Source organism: Saccostrea cucullata, unplaced genomic scaffold, assembly GCF_032062105.1.
Source record: "Saccostrea cucullata isolate Sc308-1 unplaced genomic scaffold, CSIRO_AGI_Scuc_v1 ctg383, whole genome shotgun sequence".
Classification (NCBI taxonomy): Eukaryota; Metazoa; Mollusca; class Bivalvia; order Ostreida; family Ostreidae; genus Saccostrea; species Saccostrea cuccullata.
Window position 1 is genome coordinate 439,822 of NW_026933671.1, and position 10,765 is coordinate 450,586.

Genomic DNA, 10,765 nt, shown 5'->3' on the forward strand with positions numbered 1-10,765 from the left:
GAGCAGACGGCAGACAGGTAAGTGGTCTTTTTTTCAAGTGTTATTGTGTCTGGCGGTCTGGGTGCGGATGAGGCTGATCCCTCCTCATGACTCAGTGGTCAGTCATGGCATGGCTGTGAAAGAGAGGAAGAGATTAGGACAAATACTGGGCACAGCTAGATATTTTGGAATTCATTATACAAAGAAACATGTCATTGGTCAAGATTTAAACATTTCAAATGGGTATATTGTTCTCTGATTGAAACTGATACTATTTACCTCTTTACAGAAATTTAAATGCATGTTTTTTGAATAACTTGAAGTATCACTGATAGTTCAAGTGATTTGAAAATATGTATATCTCCCAAAGAGGTGGATGTTTTAAATTTTATTGATCTGACATGTCATTGTTCATATTTACTTTGAAGAAGCATCATTTTAGGAAGTTGTTCTCACTCTTACTCTAACCACGATTATACTTACAAGTAACATCTGTTATAACTTTGAAATTTTTCATTTTATGAATTAAACTTATTTTGCACTTGTTCTAGATTTATTATACATTTCAAAAACTAATATCTTAGTTGAGTTTGCCCCCAGTAATATATATATGTGGCAGCATCAGACAGGTTCGATTGACCATTGTCTGATAGTTCAGTTGGTTGAGTACCAGACTAGATTCAGGGGGCTTAGATTTGAAACTCGGTCTGGTCTGTTCTGTTTTTCTCCTTTCCAGTTGATACTCAACATTACATATATTGTATTATTCTTTGTTCATTTTATATGTAACCAAATTGCATATAATTACAGGTCTGAAATAAGATATTTTAAGAACTTGTTTTCTTTTTAAATAACTGGATTTGAGTCAAGTTCCCAAGACAAAGCAGGAAGAATAACAATGGAGTTTGATACTATTAAACCTGATCTAAAATTCTATGCATAAATGTCTCATCCTTCTAGATTTTTTGATATATATACAATGTACAGTGTTTGAATACTTGAACAATATATTACATAATATTGAATGCTTTTGGAGAAAGGGAAAAAAAGAGAAACTGATAAATATTTTGAATGATGTGTACATGTGTGGAATGCTATGAAGTACTGTGCTTGGTATTTTGATGATTTGACACACCAGGTGCATCCAGAAACTGCACTGATAGTTTATCATCATTAATTCATTACATTGATGCCTTGCATCATTTTGACTCAGTAATCCAGACTCTCAAGATAATTCTGGTGTTCAAAGTGAAATTCCATATGGGTGGCTTAGGCAGTGCAAGTAATTTAGCATTTTTTATGTCAAATGATTGAAGGAAAAACATCTTTATGATTTTACTTTCATTTTAAATTTGCTAATCATGGAGCCTAAATTAACTTCAATTTATGCATTTGTATGTTGTAGGTTTTAAAAAGCTTTGTTATATTTGTTTCAAAATTTCCTGAAACTTAAAACATGGCTGTTTGTTATTTTGCTTTCATGTATGATATCAGTTTAATGGAATTTATCAGCATAAAAAAGTTAGCCTGTGATGAGCACTTCAGAATGCACAAATAATGTTGCAGTTTTTCTTAGAACATTATTTCTTATTCTGTTACATACTTGATCTAACAAGTGATGTTACACTTTACTATAACATGATTCAGCTCTTGAGAACCAGGAAAGATAGTGTACTCAATTTTCACAGAGTCTGAAACAGAAATAGACATAAAACAGCTGTATAAATACAATTCATTGTTTTGTGAGGGGCCTTTGATTTGGTAGTACATGTATCATTGAAATATAATAAACAGTCATACATCTTAGAAAGATGGGGTTGGATTGTACGCATTTGTCTTTGATGAGTTACAGTGGAAGAAACATTTTCAATACAAGATATGTACATGTTTAGTAAAGTAACGCATTAATATGTGTTGTATAGAGTGAAGAAATAAGAACTTTTCACATTTTTTAGTTTAATTCAGAAGATCTAAGGCATTCACACATCAATGATAAAGAATATATTATGTAATGTGCATGTGATGATAATCAATGCTTTTATCGGTCTAGCACAGTTGGAGGGCATAAGTAGATTGTGCATCATTCTGTGTGATGTATAGAAGCATCAGGAAAAGGAGGTTGTAGCCGATTTAATCCGAGATGTTTTAAATCCTACATAGCTTAAAAATGTCTCTTAAAATTTACTTTAAAACTGAACCTTAATAGATAAAAGGAAAGTGTGACAGAACAAGACAACCCTTTTAACATTCTTTAAATCTATAAAGGAGAGCTGAATGGACTAGAATTCCACTTGTAAAAAAAAAAATTCTTGTACATCAAGTGCTGTATGAGAGAGCTGTGTGTATCTTGGTGTTTTTATGTAGAATTAGGTATAAACATTCCGTCTTCATACAGTTAGCAGAATTTTATGGCAGACCTGACATCTTGGGCAGGGCTAAGTTTGAGCTCATTAGATGTCTGTGTGTTGATAGTTCTCTGTTTATCACTGGTGATTGATTGTACCTTGCCACGACCATGTGTTATATTTGTGTGTTTATAGTAAATTAGTAATACATGTACATATATATGTAATATACATACTGCAGTATAATATGTATCAGTAAAGTCTAATGTGCATTTGGAATTTATTGTCTATATTGTCAGTGATCATTTCCCATTAGATGAAAGAAGGTTGAGGCAATTAAGAGACTTTATGTGACAATATTCAGATTTATTTTTGAAGATAAGAGTTATGATGTTAACTTTCTTGAAGATTGTTATTGAATCATATTCAAATGTTGGAGAGAGTTAAATTTTTGTTGCATCAGTTTGTGTGTAGCAAAATGTTCTTAACCAGTTTTTATGTATGCAGCTGCATACATAATTACATGTATAAGGAGGATGATAATTTCACTTTTTGATCAGGGTTCTAAAATATTAAAACTATTTTTAAAAAAATGCCTACAACATCACTTTAGTAAACATCTGTATGACTAGGAATCTGCATCCCCATTTGATCTTTTGTAAGGAAATGATCTGTTGGCCATATGCAAAAGAGAACATACAGCATTGTGCTTTCATCTAAAAGCAAAGACCTGATTTTGTTGTCTAGTTTAAACATGTAGACTACATAGTCTTTGAAGATATTATATCATTTATAGTCATTATTTGAAAAAGAAAAATGCACAAGTCTGACAATTGTTAATTTAAAGTTAGACAGTAGCCATGTTTTGTGATTTTCTGTCCTATTTAGAGTGTGTTTTGCTGTATAAGATTCTGTGTAAATGTGTTTGATGATACTTGAATGAATACAAATAATAACTTCACACTCCAGAAATATTACACAGTGGATAGAGATCTTTTTATTACATACAGTTTATTAAGTAGTATGTCAACCAGACAGGAATGTCAGCTCCACTGTCAAGAGCAGTTTATTCAATTGTTTTCCGTAAATATCCCATCAATTATTTGTCCAGGCTTTTGACACTTAAAAGAATTTAAAGCACTTTTTTTTTCAAAGTGCCCATTTGATTGGGGGTTATTTTGTCAGCTAACTTAAACAAAGTTGGGGATGGGGGTATATAGTACCATCTGTGTCCCAGGTTAACATTTTTGCAGCAGATTTTGTACCATTTATTTCTGTTCCATAGATTGCAATAGAGTTTAATCATACATAGATAAAAGAATCTATTGATAGAGGACAGGGCCATAGATACTCAGGTAACTATTTTGGCCCATGAACCTTTTTTTATTTTACAATGTATTGTGTTCATTGAGATTGTGGCTGAAGCATTTAGATTAATTTGTCTGTTAACTCATAGCACTTTTGGCAGTTTTATATCTTTTTCAACTAACTAAGACTTCATTTGGTATCTTCTGATCAGAAATATGTAATGATTTGTTTTGTATGAAATACATGTATTACGAAGAGAAAAAAATGTCATGTGTTTGAAGTTTGACTGCTAGAACGTTGTCTTAATAAGTCTGATTTAAGATGAAAATGTTTGTAAGTGGATAGCAGCGAGGTGTCATATGATGTTCATGTGAATCTAGTATCTGGATAAGACTAAATGCAGCTATTAAATAACTACAGTAAGCTTGATAAAATACGGAACTAAGAGTAGACTACTCTTGAAACTTCAAGGATGAGGGTTTATCAGAGTTACTGTTCCTTACATGTGTGGACATATTCTATGGAGGATTTTGTAATGATAAACTCTGTTTTGCTTTCTAAAGAAGAAAAGAAGGGTACATTGTTTTGTAAACACAAAATATAAAAAAAAAAATCTACTTACTGTAAGATATCATAGGACAGTCTCACTTAGTCCATGAAATACATTGTTAAAAAATACTTCAGCATAAATCTGCATTATTCAGGTAGTGTGTGAGTTACCTGTGCTTACCTGAATAGCTCAATGATAATAAACTGGCCACGATAATATATGGGGATTACTTTATAGCAGAGCAGGATGATAACATTTGTAAAACCCACCTTGTTAAGATTCCTCCTCTATTTAAATGTCAATAGCTACGTTAAGATTTCATCAAAATGATTCGAATTTTGAAAGCCAACCAGTTTGAACATCATTTAGGGTTGTTTGTTAGGACCTTTCTGTAAAACTTAGGAGCTTGGATGTTTTTGATGAATTTTTGAATTAGATATTTAAATGCGTATTTGCTTACAATGAGTAATACAAATGTGATAAAATTTGCTTTATTTTAAAAAGAGAATTATTTAAAATATTTGATTTGTTCCCTAGCCAATTATTTATGACATTTATTAAGGAGAGTCATTCCAATGGGGTCAATTTTTATTGGTTTGAGGGAAAAAGGTTTTAGTACCTGAAAATTTAAAATCTTAGTTGAAGAAATGAAAATGATACTTTTTTTTGGGAGGACATAAGTTTGTTGATCTTTACCAAATTTTAATACAATAAACCTTCATGAAAGTAAGGGATTCCTTAGCAAGAAACCACCCCCGGTGTATTTTCTATATTTATCATATCATATCACATGTCATCATTAGTGTACTACTTAGTTCTAGCCCTTGAACATTTTGAAAATATTTGTTAAATCTGTTAAATTAAGCATATATATGTTTTAATTTTTTCCCTAATGCAGTGTTGATTGTATTCTCAAGAAAAAGCAAATTTAGAACATCTATTTTTTTTTTATACATGTGCTATTTAATCCTTGATTTAGCAATGCCTGTGTATAAACGTATGTTTGTTTGTTTTGCATTGAATTATCTTGGTATTCAGTCTTCAAAAACCAGTAAAATAACATTTAGTTACCCTCCAAAACACTGTATGGTTAAGGCCCATAGAAAGATGAGCCATCAGTGTATGTTAGTAAAGCCCTTAACACAATATTGACAGATGCTCAGACCTTTTTGTATATTAATTTTAATGGAAAAATTCAAAGATCTGAAAAAAATCTAAAGAAAGTTCTTTTTCAATATTTTCCTCATTAAAAGTTTGTGAACATGTAGGTTCTGGAAATGTTTTTCTTTCCCAGATGATACCTATATGTAGACCTGATAAAGTCCTTGAAGTATAAATTGTAGTAAAAGCTACATGCAGTACATGTAGTGATGAAAATAGGCGAGTCCTCAAATATTGGCATCTTGATTTATTACCCAAATGGACCCAAATGGAATATTAAATATGTATTGTTACTTATTCAAAATGATAAAAAAAAAATGAACTTACAAATGGAGTTTATTAATTACTGTATGGGGGAAAATAACTCGCGGTGTTAATATACGCTATATTCACAGTGATAATAAATCCGTGAATTCAAGAAATAGTGAATAATTTTTCAATAATCTCCATGTTTTATTTGGAAATTTGAGAATAGACTACGATAGGTTTAAATACATGTATCACAGTGCATGTTCTTTTCAGTAATTACGAGTAGTACTAGTACTTGTCATTCAATTATTTTAATTAGCACTCTTTACATTAATTCAAGTCAACAGATAATATCCTGTATTTGTTTAAAGGCTTTTTAATAGCCAACGCTACATATTTCATCAATCAAAACATGTGGGCCATGAGTTTTTATTACCCGTGCGTAACTAATGTTACCACGCACGGTGTGTGCATTACCTGCATTATCATGCATATTATAGTTTTTATCGACATTTTGATTTTAAAAAATCATTCAAATAACTATCGAACTTAGTGAAGATTTGGAAGGATATTATTTCGTCGACCTATACATTAACACATTTTTAGGTCACCTGAGTCACTCAGGTGACCTATTGCTATCTGTTTTTGTCCGTCGTCGTCCGGTTCGTTCGTCGTCTGTTCGTCGTATCGGTCGTAAACTTTTGAACATTTTCAGCTTCTTCTCTGCAACCACTGAACCAATTTCAACCAAATTTGGCACAAAGCATCTATGGGTGAAGGGGAACAAAAATTGTGAATTTCATGATCCCTGCCCCCCTGGGGCCTGGGGGGTGGGGCCAAAACCACTAAAATTAATGCAATCTTCAAAAATCTTCTTCTTTACTCCTGGACATCAAGCAGTCAAACTGTTTGCATGATTGTAATCAGCATTGAGTCCTTTACCAAAATTGTGAAATTCATGGCCCTGGGGTCAGGGGTTCTTGTACTAGGGCGGGGCTAAATAAGTATATAGTGAAAATGCATTATTTCTTTGAAAATCTTCTTCTCTGCTCCTGGGTATTAAATAAACTAACTAAGTACATAGTTATGATGAGCAAGAGTGCCTCTACCAAAATTGTGAATTTTATGGCCCCAGGGTCAGGGGTTCTGGTGTCAGGGCGGGGCTCTATTGATTATATAGAGGAAATACATGAATTCTTTGAAAATCTTCTTCTTTACTCCTGGGTATTAAATAAACTAACTAAGTATATAGTTATGATGAGCAAGAGTGCCTCTACCAAAATTGTGAATTTTATGGCCCCAGGGTCAGGGGTTCTGGTGTTAGGGCGGGGCTCTATTGATTATGTAGTGAAAATACATGAATTCTTTGAAAATCTTCTTCTCTGCTCCTAGATTTTATATAATTTAACTAAGTACATAGTTATGATGAGCAAGAGTGCCTCTACCAAAATTGTGAATTTTATGGCCCCAGGGTCAGGGGTTCTGGTTTTAGGGCGGGGCTGTATTGATTATATAGTGAAAATACATGAATTCTTTGAAAATCTTCTTCTCTGCTCCTAGGTTTTATATAAACTAACTAAGTACATAGTTATGATGAGCAAGAGTGCCACTACCAAAATTGTGAATTTTATGGCCCCAGGGTCAGGGGTTCTGGTGTCAGGGTGGGGCTCTATATTATATAGAGGAAATACATGAATTCTTTGAAAATCTTCTTCTTTACTCCTGGGTATGAAATAAACTAACTAAGTACATAGTTATGATGAACAAGAGTGCCTCTGCCAAAATTGTGAATTTTATGGCCCCAGGGTCAGGGATTCTGGTGTTAGGGCGGGGCTGTATTGATTATACATGTATAGTGAAAAAACATTAAATCTTTGAATATTTTCATCTTTGCTCCTAGGTTTTAAGCAGATGAATTACCTATATAGTTATGAGCAATCCCTAATCTTCAAGAATTGTAAATTTCAAGGCCCCAGGGTCAGTTGTACCATAGTGGGGGGGGGGGGGGGCTGTACTTATGTACTGAAAATGAATGAATTGTTTGAAATGTGCTCCTTGGTATTAATCAAATATTTTTGAAAAGCAAGTATGCCTTTCCAAAAATAGTGCAATGTGTGGATCTAGGCCTAAGAGTCAAGGGTTCATGTGTGGTAGCGGCACTACTGATTATTGCTGAATATTACTGATTAGTTGAAATGCATTTTTTGTTCCCCTACCCTGCCTATGGGTATAAAGTAACCAAACTAAGGAACTGCTAAGTGTATAGTTATGATGACCAGATTGTAAATGCTATAGCATCTGGCTTAAAACATGGATCAAATTCAGTCACTGGAAAGTTGTTGAATAATGCTCAGGTGACCTATAAGGCCCAGGGGCCTCTTGTTTACCGTCCAGTGGTTTTTCGCCGCTTTGTTTTGAAGATCATGGGGTGTACATGCACTCATCGTAATAGCATACAGAAATTCAAATGACGTTTATAGTCAAGGACTTTTGATATCTGCACCTGTTTTAATTAATCGTCAATTATTTATTAAGTCTAACTATTTTACATTAACCTAATCTGTTTTTGTGAAATAAAGACATAAGAATGATGAATGTCGTTTACATGTAGCTATGGTATGGATTAAACGGATACAGACAAGGGAGGTAAATTCAATACCATAAGAATTCCGCGAATTCAAGAAACCGCGATCGTGTCCGATGAGAGAAAACCGTGAAAATTACAACCCGTGAAATTAATCCCCTATACAGTATTCATCTCTAATATGTATTTTGAGATACAAATTATTTTTGATAGTATTCTATTCATAGGCAAAATTATTGGGAGGGGGCTGGCCTCTTGTTCAGAGATTTAGGGGGCCGTGTTTGAATCCCGGTCTGGTCTGCTGCATTTTTCTCCTCTCCCGTTACATTTGGTGCCGTGCCTTTGAAGTGACAGGTGAGGGGACAAAGACCTTCAGGTTGGAGGAATGTGGCAGTCAGTCCGGTTCAGTCTGTTGGTGTGGACGCCAAAGTCTGAAGGTCACACCAAAGTTCAATGGATAAGTTCCTATGAAATGCACTTTGCTAAAGTGTGATGGTCTAATATGCTGAATTCCGATGATGCAGAGAAATTATCAAATAGTGCCTTCTCTGATGCAAAATCCTGGATCCACTCCTGATAATTGTTTAATAATTTCAACAGTATAAGAAAAAGTTGTCTTCATAGATGCCATACTTCAATAGCTAAGATTGAGTAAATGTGTGTATAGCTAAAAAATGCAGCCTGGTATAGAAATAAATACATTTGCACTCCATAGTTCAATCTGACTAAAGCCAGACCTCTATTTACGCTATCGCATAGATGCCTCTATGCGATAGCGTAAATAGAGGTCTGGCTTTAGTCAGATTGTCCATAGTTAGCATTTTAGTTTTATTCTAAAGAGATTCATGCAAGGAAGAAAAATCTGCAATAATGTTACTAGATCTTTCTGTTGAAAAGTGATTTTAAAATGTTACATTGTGTTTGTAATAAACCTCAGGAGGCTTTCACAGGAAGTGGTGACGTTTTTCCATCCGCTGTCGTTAAATCCCTCCATAGAGAGAGGAGACAGATAATGCGACTTCCTGATCTCGGGGAAGATAGAGTGGCGTGTGTCTGGGAAGATAGAGTGGCGTGTGTTTACAGCCTGTGATACTCTGTGTCAGGGGCGGAGGCTTGAGTAATCCTCTCCTGTCTATCGAGGGGTGAAAGGTCACAGTGATTGTTGTTTTAACAGGTCAGGGGAGAGAACTGTCAACATATATAACATATAATAAATGCACTGATGAACAGAAACACTATGATTGTTATAAAACTTGTTAATTAATAGGCTTGTGAAGTTCCCTAATAAGCTATAAAAATGTACTTAAACCAACATGTTTAGAGGTTCCCAAACACTCTTTATAGGACTACACTGGATTTCCCCCCACCCACAAAGTGAATGGAATATGTCTATTGTTGATATTTTGGAATACGTCTTTTGTTAAATATTTCAGTCTGTGACAGAGTTTGTTAGTGGAAGAGTCTGTGGTGGTGTTTTGTTGTTGATACTATCAGCCTGTCGGAGATCTTATCTCTCGTGCCTACATCTCTTCTGTGTTGGGTCTGGAGTTTGGTCAGAGTGGGGAGTGTCGCGGTGATTGTGGTTGTCTGGGTAGCGCGATGGTGGTCACTTGTCTGAAAATCTCCCTTCCTTCCAAGGATTCATATCTCAAAGATGGATTTAGATATTTTTTTAAATTGAGTAAAGCCTAACATTTCTCTTAAATTCTGGAAAGGGGACTTATCTCTTAAGTGTAAAACTGAAGATCACAAATAGACAAGATTAAGAGTTTGTCAGCATTTTGTACAGAGTCAGATTTAAAAGTCTGTAATGGAAGATGACAGATTAACTTCAGAAGTGAATTTATCTGAATTTGTGTTCTTTTTGTTATCTTCAAGCAGTATCAAGTCAATTACTACAACAAGTTTGCACTGAGAATTGGTTGAGGCAATTTTCTCAGTAGGAATTTTGTGAATAACTTTTTATCAAGAGTTTGTGACCAAACATTTAAACTTAATGAAGGAATTCTATCTATTGGTAAAAAATACCAACATATTTGTCAGAGGAATGTACAAATAAAGAGAGGGCTGCTAATTTAGGGAATCCGCCCCACTTCTTCCTTTCGAGACTGTCTAGAGAACCCCTCCAGGGGAGACTGGCCTACAATTAGGAGACAATCAAGTTTGACCGCGGTTTGATGAGGAGGCGTGTTAAAGTCGAGAAAAGAGCCATTACCCTGAATGGATTTCCTCTATTGAGCAATCTTATGTACATAATGCTTGGATTTGCTTTTTTGTGCGTTCTGCTCCAGTGCGTCATTGAAGAATGAAGATCCTCAAAAAACTGATTTAAGAAATAATGTGCTAATGATGATCACCCTGCATAAAGACATTTAAGATTTCATTTAAAACTTCTGACATAGAACAGGTAAACACTGATAAAATGGCAGAATTTGAATCCATTTGTAGAAATTGAAAAGCCTTATCTTGTTAAGAGCTTAGCACCATCCAGGATTGGATTTCATCAATAATAAGAATTTCTAATTTGTTGTACATGCCAGTGGGGTGGAACTGTATATTAGATGGGCAGGGATGTGACGCTCATTTCTG